A 9,964-nucleotide genomic window follows, 5' to 3' on the forward strand; every position below is an offset into this window, starting at 1 on the left:
ATGGACTTCTATTTCCTTAATAAGTCACACACAAATGCAAAATGCACCATTTATTACAACCCCTTTTATAATCCCAAGTGATCTAAAAATTAGGATGAAAATTCATCGTGTTTAATCATAATTTGTAAAGCTTATTCTTTTTTTAAAATGTTTATTTAGAGAGAAAGAGAGAGAGTGGGTGATGGGGAGAGAGAGAGGAGAAAGAGAATCCCAAGCAGGCATAGCACAATCAGCATAGAGCCCAACACGGGGCTCAATCCCATGAACCGTAAGATCATGACCTGAGCCGAAATCAAGAATTGGATGCTTAACTGACTGCACCACCCAGGTGCCCATATAAAACTTATTCTTTAAGATTTGATCACTCCAGGGGCACCTGGGTAGCTAGCTAGTTGGTTAAGAATCTGACTTCGGCTCAGGTCATGATTTCATGGTTCATGAGTTGCAGTGCTGTGTCAGTCTCTGTGCTGACAGCTCAGAGCCTGGAGCCTGCTTCAGATTCTGTGTCTCCGTCTCTGCCCCACCCCCTCCAAATAAGTAAACATTAAAAAAATTTTTTTAAAGATTTGATCACTCCCTTTTTCACATTCAGCTCTTTCTAACTTCAGATAATCATGGTTTTGAAAAATGGTTGAAAATCATTATTTGTGCTACTTGTGTATGTGTGTGTATAAGAAGGCTGACTTGCCTCATCCATTCGTGACTCCAACAAAACCTACTATATACAGGACAGTGGGTTAAGAAACTCATCAGAAATTTACAGACTCTTTAAGTCATCTTATAAGACTTTTAAAGCTCAAAGTAAGATGACTCTGCCCTCACTTTTATGGGTAGGGAAGTGTGGAACACAGAGAAAAAACACTATACCATCTTATAGAAGACATTGTCCTGGGATAGGTTCAGATTTGGAGGCCATGAAACATAGAACTTTGTAATAGATATGGCTAAATATGGGTAGATGGAATGAGTTTATTATTGGTCAGGATGTCCAAGAAGAGACCGTAGAATTCCTTCCATTATTGCAATATTTATTGAATGATTATTATATGCCAGGCACAGGGACTGACCCTTAATAATCCTTTCCTACCTTGAGATTCTACATTTCCAGGCTTCATGAGCTAGGGCATGTTGTTTAACCTAGTTGAGGCTGTCTCACCTGTTGAAAAAAGTAGAGAATGCCTGCCCTGCCTCCTTCCCTGAGATTTTAATATGGTTACATACAATAAAGCATTTTGTAAATTGTAACATTTTTATATATTCATTTTTTCTTTAAGTGTTAAATATATTTGTACATATATAAAATATTATATAAATTGTGTGTGTATGTGTGTGTGTGTATGTGTGTATATATATATATATATATATATATATATATAAAACGAATTTGCAAAATGTCTTCAGAAGTTATCTGCTTCCTCCAGCTTAGAAGAATCTAACATGATTTTAAAAATTAATAATCTTTTAGTTGAAACATTATCATATTTGCCATGAGATCAAGTATTAGGTGGGAAGCTGAAAGGAGGGTGGTTCTGGGAGGATCCACTTAATATGTTGTCAGCATTCTGGGAGTGTTCTTTATAGCTTGGAATTAGGAATTGCTGATGTCATGATCAGTCATATTGTCCTGACAACATCAGAATTTCCTCATTCGCCTTCTCTTCGCTTGGGGAGTATCAATTTGTGACAGGTTTGTCATCAGTTTGCCCCATGTATTAGATAACCCAGAACTAGTCATTCTTAAGGACACTTAGGGTGGGGAATTTTTATAAGCTCTGTATGTAGCCCTTCCAGAACTTTTAACGAAATACTCTAATGTTGAAAAGTTTGCCATCGTACACATTCAACTGAATAGAAATTCATTTCTAATTCTTTATTTTCTTATTTGAACCTTTACATTTATAATTCAGTGGAGAATGAAAAGCTTTTCAGCATCTCCATTTGGACATAATTAATTGTCCTCTCATCCTCTAGACATAGTTTAATGGTAATCTTAGCAACAGAGGAGAAAGGAAATTGTTTCATTGGGTTTTTTTCTTCTGTGTTTTAAAGGCTTGAAAACCTCATTTGCGCTATGGATCCCAGGTTTTGGATGAACATTGGTTATGTCCCCCAGACATTTGGGGAAGTCTTAGGATAACCTTTTGTGAATCTGAGCTTACATAAGGATTTTGTTTGTCCCATGTACAGTTGTTCACTCTGTACTCCAAGTTGTCATTTCAACAGTTGATTTTTACTTATGGAAAGGATATGGTCATTCCAGGTTCAAACTTTGTTTTTCATTATTTAGAGATTTTTTTTTGGCCCTACTTCTACAAATTCTGTTGATACCCTAAGCCCTTTCTGTCTCTTCTCAAGTAGCAAGAGGTGGATGTGATTGCTGTTTCCACAGCACAGAAGCCTCTCCCTTCCTCGCCTCAGCGCTTTGCCTTGGCCATAGTTTGCTGGCATACAATAAATGACTATGTTAACTTACATCTCTTTAGGAAAACTGTAACTTCAGAGATCATCTAATATCCTTCATAATTTGTATGTTTTACTATAATTCATGGACAGTTCATTGAATTGAAGTATTCTGAAAACAAACACTTGTTTTCTTATAGGCTTGCTATAGAATGGAGAATAATAGCCCCAATTCTACATTTCCACAGTGCAAGAATATAGAGGATTGAGGCATCCATCCAGGTAATTTAGGAAAACAGTAATCCACAGTAAATGAACAGAGCTCTTTGTCCTGGTTTTCCAAATAGTTGACTCTCCTTTATTTTGTTATAGAATTTGATGCAAATTCAATGTAGTACAAAATAAAACAAAAATCCTTAGTTTTTAATTTGTATAACCTTCAAACCTATACAAATTTTTAATTTGTATAACCTTTAATTTGTATAACCCCCTGGGACAGGGGTCCCAGATTGTATTTTTTTTGAAAAGAATAAGAACCCATATACCTGTTTTTTTAAAGAAACTTTTAAATGTTTATTTTTGAAAGAGAGAGAGAGAGAGAGAGAGCACGTGCACACATGGGGGAGGGGCAGAGAGAGAGGGACAGCCCAATGCAGGACTCCCAGCTCACAAACCCTGAGATCATGACCTGAGGCAAAGTCAGATGCTTAACCCACTGAGCCACCTAGGCGCGCCACCCCCCCCATCCCCACACATATACCTATTTTTATAGAAAAACTTTGGAAAGAAATCTAACTCACAGAGAACCATTATTCCTGAAATATGAGTAAGCTTTGAATTTTTAAACTATTCTATAAGAGCAAGGCAGTAACTAATTTATGAACAGATTATATCCAAAAGTTTTTTAATGTACGATTTGCTTCAGATTTGCAGGATGTTTCTCCATAGAGAGGAAGGTCCTAAATGGTGATGAGGATTTTAGCTGACCTAGAAGCATCTATGAATCCCACAATGAAATTAATCACTAATATTGTCTCCCACTACTTTTCAAGGGAAAGTTTGTTTTCAGTTCCAGTGCAGGTTTCCGGAAGTGCCTTCCACCTAAATACCATCCTAGCTTCTGGAAGATAGTTCTTCCTGTATCTCTTCCAACTCCTTCCTACCAACTATCCCAGAAAATAAAACTGGTTCAAGAGAGGAGTTACATCTTAGTAACCATCAGTTTGATTTTTTTCATGTTTGTTTTTGAGAGAGAGACGGGGTGAGGGGCAGAGAGAGAGGGAGACACAGAATCTGAAGCAGCCTCCAGGCTCTGAGCTGTCAGCACAGAGCCCGATGTGGGGCTCGAACCCACAGACCACGAGATCATGACCTGAGCTGAAGTCGGCCACTTAACCGACTGAGCCACCCAGGTGCCCCAGTAATCATCAGTTAAAAGAGATTTAGGAGCTAGTTTATTTCAGAGTATGTGTCTGTACCATTTACTGTATATTCTAATACTGAAAAGCTTGCCTACATATTTAACTGAATGAAAACTCAACATTATTCCATAGCCTCTTTTTAAAGTTTATTTATTCATTTCGAGAGAGAGAAAGCGTGCACGTGCAGGGGAGGGCAGAGAGAGAAGAAGAGAGAGAGAATTCCTCGTGGGCTCTGCACTGTCAGCACAGAGCCCAACACGGGTCTCGGGGCTTGAAGTCACAAACCCAGATATCATGACCTGAGACGAAATAAGGAGTCAGACACTTAACTGACTGAGCCCACCCAGGCGCCCCTCCATAGCCTTTTTTTATTTTTTTATTTATTTTTTTATTTATTTTCAATATGTGAAATTTATTGTCAAGTTGGTTTCCATACAACACCCAAAAGGTGTTGGGCTCATCCCAAAAGGTGCCCTCCTCAATACCCATCACCCACCCCCCTCTCCCTCCCACCCCCCCTCAACCCTCAGTTTGTTCTCAGTTTTTAAGAGTCTCTTATGCTTTTCTATAGCTTTTTTTAAGTGACTTGCACAAGGTCACATAGATGGTAATTGCAGAAGCCTCAATATACGCTGAGGTGTGGGCTCTTAAGTTTTCCCGTATGGGGTTTGCACTTGATCCTTAGCTAATAACCATCATTAGTATTGTTGGAGGCAGAGGACTTTGGAGTCAAAGAAACCTGAGTTCAAACCTCAGTTCCATTACGTATTGGATCTGTGGCCTTGGGAAAGTTACTTAAACCTCTAAGCTTCAGTACTTCCATTTTTTTCTTCAGTAAAGTGGGGTAATCATTCTTTCTTCATGATTCTGTGTGTGTGTGTGTGTGTGTGTGTGTGTGTGCGTGTGTGTGTGTGTGTGTGTTTGCGTGTGTGTTACAGAGAGATGGGGCAGAGGACATGCTGAGAGAGTGCCAGGAATATAGTAGTCACTCAATAAATGACAGGTATTATTTATTAGTCCATGCAGAGAAGCAGTAGTAGGGCAAGGACTGCTCTGTTTTGTTCCCCAGAACAGATTTAAGGATCATCAGGTTATTGCTTGTGGTCAGACTCATCAGGCTATGTTTATGTTGTTCTGTATACCTTCTAGGATTATAGCTGTAGAGCTATAGTTTTATTTTATTAGAGTGGTTTCATTTTTATATACATATGATTTTATGTATGACTAGGGAGGCTTTAAATCTAGAATAAGAATCATAGGTTTTTAAAAAGCAAAATAGTAAATTATAGAAAATATTGCAGCTACTTTAGAAATTGGGTACTTTATCAACTCCATTTTGTACCAGGAAAGAAAAGAAATTTAAAGAATCTGCTGACCTCATATTTTTTCTTTCTTTTTTTTTTTTTTTTTTTCTCTTTTGCTGGGAGCCAGAGGCTTTGTGAGCTTTTAAACCTAGAGACTCTCAAATGTAAATAATTTTTTAGTGTGAACTGCTTATGCTAACCAATACCATGTGGTTATATTTTATTCATTAAAGATTGTAATTTGAAATAATGTTGGGTGAATTTTCCCTCAATTCCTTTCTGTTTTTAATGTGATCCAAATAAAAAAAGGTGCCTGAAGTGCTTTAAGCAGTGATATAGGGATAGAATCTATTATAAATCTATTCTTTTGTTGATAGAGGTGTTCTTTCTTACCTCATTGGACATCTTCTCTGTCCCCATTTTTTTATTTCTTGCAAAGCTTAGCTTCTTCACTATACTTTCTTTGTAGTAATTTCATTCAAAGGCTCCTCTCTGCTGTGGGGCTCAGTAATGTGCGTGTTGGAATGAGGGGGTTCCCTAGCCTTTTGATCGTTTGTCATCTGCTCCCTTCAGGGAGTTCATCGATTAGCAATGATTTCAGCAGCGATTGCCCCAAATCTGCATCTTCTCTCATACAAGCTGTCTATCTCAAGTTCTGTTTTTCAGACCATCTGCATAGTGCTTCTTTCTAAATGTCCCTCAAACAAAACATTTATACATCTGAGCTTCCCATACCCATGTTATGTATCCTGTATTGATCTTTCTCTCTGGCGGACTCCCATAGCACATACTTGTCTAGACCACTTGGCTGATGCTTACCACTTAATGCCTTGCATTATTAGTGTAGAGCAATTCGGGTGCTGTAGGGGTTACAAGTACTCACCTGGGAACTGGAACATTACTTATAAGGCTTTGTGGAGATACAGCATTATAGAGTTAAAGGCGCACAGGATGAAGTCTTTTAACCCTAGCCAGATCTAGATTTTAACACTTGCTTGCTGCTTACTAGCTATGGGTAGGACAGTCAGTCCTACTCTTTTTCCCCTGTCATCTGTAAATGGAGCCTAATCACCCTTCCCACTTAATAGGGTTGTTGTCAGAGCTTTATAAATGAAAGTCACATTTTCAGATTGTTTCTTAGGACAATGTCTCCTAAATTCAGATTCTCAAATTCTAGTTATATAAATGCTTGGAAGTCACAGGTCCTATGTCTTCCATGAGATTGCAGGCTTCTGCCTCTGCTGATGGATGACTCCATCCTTATTGTCCTCATTTGCAGACTCCTCCTGCCTTACAGAGTGTGATCTCTGATGCTGGCTCACAGTCTCCCCATTCATACAGAAATCGTTCTGGTCCAATACATAACTTCTTTAAAGGAAATGGGACAAAAACAAATGTAGGAGAAAAACTTCAGGGCACCTCGGCTATTGAAACAGACCTTTGCCACACTTTTTTTTTAACCTCTAAAAGTGAAGTCTGTGGTACACACAGTCATAAGAAAGCTCTTTTTACTTGTTGTCCTTTCCAGCTATATACCCTTGCTCTGGCTCTTTGATGGTCAGCCAGACTTGCTAAGCATCAGTTATTTATACAGTACACCCACTTAAATCTACAAACCACCACTATAAAACCTAGAAAAACAATAAGAACAACAGGCATTTATTGAGTTTGGCCCTTTTGTTGGTATAATGTATATATACTTAAGACAATCTGTTCGGAGTCTGGGACTCAGAGAGGTTAACTAACGTGTCCCAAGCCATGTGGCTCGTAAGTGGGAAGCTGAAATGGGAAGCCAGATCTGTCTGGCTGTTTAAATTTTCTTCCTTGGATTGTGAAATACAGATTCACTTAAGCCATCTGAAGAAGGGGGGTGGGGTTAAAGTATACACACGGAGGGGCTGGCTATTGGAAGCCACAGCAGCTCCAGGGACTGCTGCTCCCTTCATCATCTCACAGCCAAGTGCTCACCCGCTCCTGGCATCTGCTTTACTCTGCTTGCTGCCAGTCAGCTTCCTGTTTACTCATAGTTTCTGCTGCTTCATAACCTTGGCTTACATATGGCTTTGGCTTTTTGTCGCCTCAATTCTACCCCCTGGCGCTGTTGCAGTTTCTGCCCCTTTCCTCACTAGTTCAGCCCTTGGAGCTTTCTGAATCAAATTCCCAAGGGTGAGAATCTGATTGGCTCTGCTCCTTTTTCTCAATCCAAGCCGTGTCATAGGTCACTGGCCTGTCTCTGGATTGGCTGCTCCTGGGTCAGATTCTCATAACTTTACCCACCAGCTGAGCTGGAGGTGGAGGGTGTTGTAGCAAAGTCTCAGTTTCCCTTTCAGGAGAATGAGCATTTACAGGACAGATTCCAATGTTCTTCCCATGATAACTTGCAGTTTCTCTGGAATGTTTCCTTCATTTGTCTGTCTTAAAACATATTTGTTTCAAAGGTCAATAAACTTTTCCAGATGAATCTCACTAGGATCTATCCCTGTAATCATTTACAACTAAGCACTTGTAAATATCTATAACTGATTATGTATATACACATGGTTTCATATATCTGTTATTTCTTTTACATTGGAATCATTTGGGCTTTAAGCATCACTTCATTACATTTTATAGTCTTTGGGGCTATCTTCTCCTTTCTTTATAATGCCTTACTTAGTTAAGAGTACCTACCTAAGTCTGAAACTTTTGAACCCTGGCTGGTAGACACCGTTTTAAAAAATGGCCTCTCCTTGTATGCCATTCATCATTATAAGATGCTATATATTTTTGATATTTAGATATCCTTTTTATTCTTAGAAATAGAGTTCTTTTAATGTTATTTATATTTAATAAGAATACTAATGTATTCTTTAATTACTTAGTATAAAATATTCTAAGTATATTTTAGTATTCTAATTTAAAGTTTGTTATCACTTGAAAGTTTGCCTTATCCCTGTAAAACTACTGCAGGGTTTCAAATCAAATCTTAGCATTCTAGAATAGCACAACATCAAAAATACCTTAGAGCAGAGCCATAGAAAAATTAATCTATGCTGTTCTTTGTGGTTTAGACTGTGGTTTCCTAAGAGACCAATCATGACAACTGAGGTTGTACATGGAATTTTTTCCATAGATGACCTGCCTCAACTGCTGGGGTCCTGGGCATTAAGTTCTCAGGAAAAGGTACCTATAACCTGAACAGTTCTACCTAAAACCTTATATTTTATACCTGTGGTTAATAACTTGCAGTAAAGTGTCCTAGTTACAGGTGACGGCAAAGCAGCGGCTGAGACAATTATAAATCTATGGAGTAGGAGGAAATAGTTCTAGCATATATATTAATACGCAATTGAATGTTAGTTGTGCTGTGTTTTTTTAAAGCACTTTAAAAGGACAGATATGTTTCTGTGAATTTTATCTAGCAAGTTCTTACTTGTCTATGGTGTACCTAGTACTGTGTCTAGAATAAGGTCCTTTGCTGCTGCTGCTTTTTGTTTTTAGTGAAAAGAATTAGGGACTACGTGTATGTGTATTTTGTGTATATGGTTGTTTTAAATTGGGTTAAACTTGCGAGTTATCACTTCTGCTGGAGAGCATTGGGAGCATCTTGGAGTACAGAGGTAGCTAAGTCACCAGCAGGTTATTGAAGATAGATATTTTCAGTTCTTTGCTGCTGAAAAAACCTTTGGCCTCAGTTTTTTTTAATTTTTTAAGTTTATTTATTTAATGTAGTATCTCTACACACAATGTGGGGCTCAGTAGCCACAGCTTTGCTAGTAGACTCACTTTGTTTTCCTTATGGCAGCCAGAAGTTGAGTGCCTTTACTTCTTAGAGGAGTTAGGATTTTTCATTTTCATGGCAGATGGCCCCTTCCAAGGCGTTAGATCAGCGGCCAGGAAGAACTTTGTAATACCACCCTGATACTACCCTGTAATACAGCTGAACTGGCCATCGTGACAGATGGCAAGCCTACTTCAGTGGCCTGTCCAGAGCCTGCGGGCTCTGCCTGTAGGACTTGCTGTAGAAGCCTTCTGCAATGCACAGGTTCTAGGCTTGATACACCAAAGTGAAAGTGATCAAGAAAAGGGGCATCTTGAGACGAGTTAGATAATTTCAACTGGGAAACAAAGGAAACTCCCCCCCACCCCCGTCCCTCTTTTACAGTTTCTGTGCCCTCTCAGAGCACGTTTGTGTGGCATCTAGTAATTAACGTATAGAAGGATTACACTATTCCAGTTTAAAGGAAGGCTTACCAAACCATTGGCCTTAAGTGATTTTTGCTATTTGACATTGTCATCTTGAAGGTAAGCTTGTAAACTCTGGCAGAACTTTACCGTGCGTATTTGCGTTAAGAGGGTTGGGAGTGTAGACCTGTTTTCCCGTGCTAAAATTTTAGCGTTGTGAATTGGGGAAGCGCGGATTTGCAGAGGTTTGGTGGAAGGCTGGTTTGTTGAAGTACGAGGGACTGCCCGCACCCTTTGGAGAGATGGCGGGGGCGGGGGTGGGTGGTAGTTTGGAAGGATGAAAGAGAGACCCGGGACTGGTTCAGTTCCTACCCAGGTGTCATTGTGCTCTCCGAAGCCATACCCTTAAAAGGGGCTTCGAGCAGGGGTGCAAAGCTGCCTCTGGTGCTTAGGCAAAGAGCCGAGGGGAAAAAAAGAAAAGAGGAGGGGGGTGGCTACTCCAAGGAATGTGCGGCACGCGGGGAGCCAGACCCAACCATTGCACCGGAGCGGGGGCGCCGGCGGCTCCCCTGGCCGCGCGGCCCCGGCTCCGGCCCCAAGCGCGGGAGGGAGCTTGCGGGGGCCGATCGGCCGGCGGGGCTGCGGGCGCCGCGCCCAGAGGGCGGGCGGGGAGGC

General features: G+C 40.1%; 1 protein-coding gene across 7 annotated transcripts in view; it reads left to right on the forward strand.

The window, feature by feature from the left end:
• RBMS1 (RNA binding motif single stranded interacting protein 1) overlaps positions 1-9,964 on the forward strand; it is a 217,522-nt gene that overhangs the window by 75,925 nt on the left and 131,633 nt on the right. For 2 of the 7 annotated variants that reach the window (XM_049616139.1, XM_049616137.1), the window contains exons 1-2: positions 1,597-1,687; positions 2,601-2,682. The exons of the other annotated variants lie outside the window; for them this stretch is intronic. The gene's annotated coding sequence lies outside the window, so the exon portion shown is untranslated. Of the gene's footprint in view, positions 1-1,596; positions 1,688-2,600; positions 2,683-9,964 lie in introns of those variants that run through there. 7 annotated transcript variants of the gene reach the window in all.

Source organism: Panthera uncia (assembly GCF_023721935.1).
Source record: "Panthera uncia isolate 11264 chromosome C1 unlocalized genomic scaffold, Puncia_PCG_1.0 HiC_scaffold_3, whole genome shotgun sequence".
Classification (NCBI taxonomy): domain Eukaryota; kingdom Metazoa; phylum Chordata; class Mammalia; order Carnivora; family Felidae; genus Panthera; species Panthera uncia.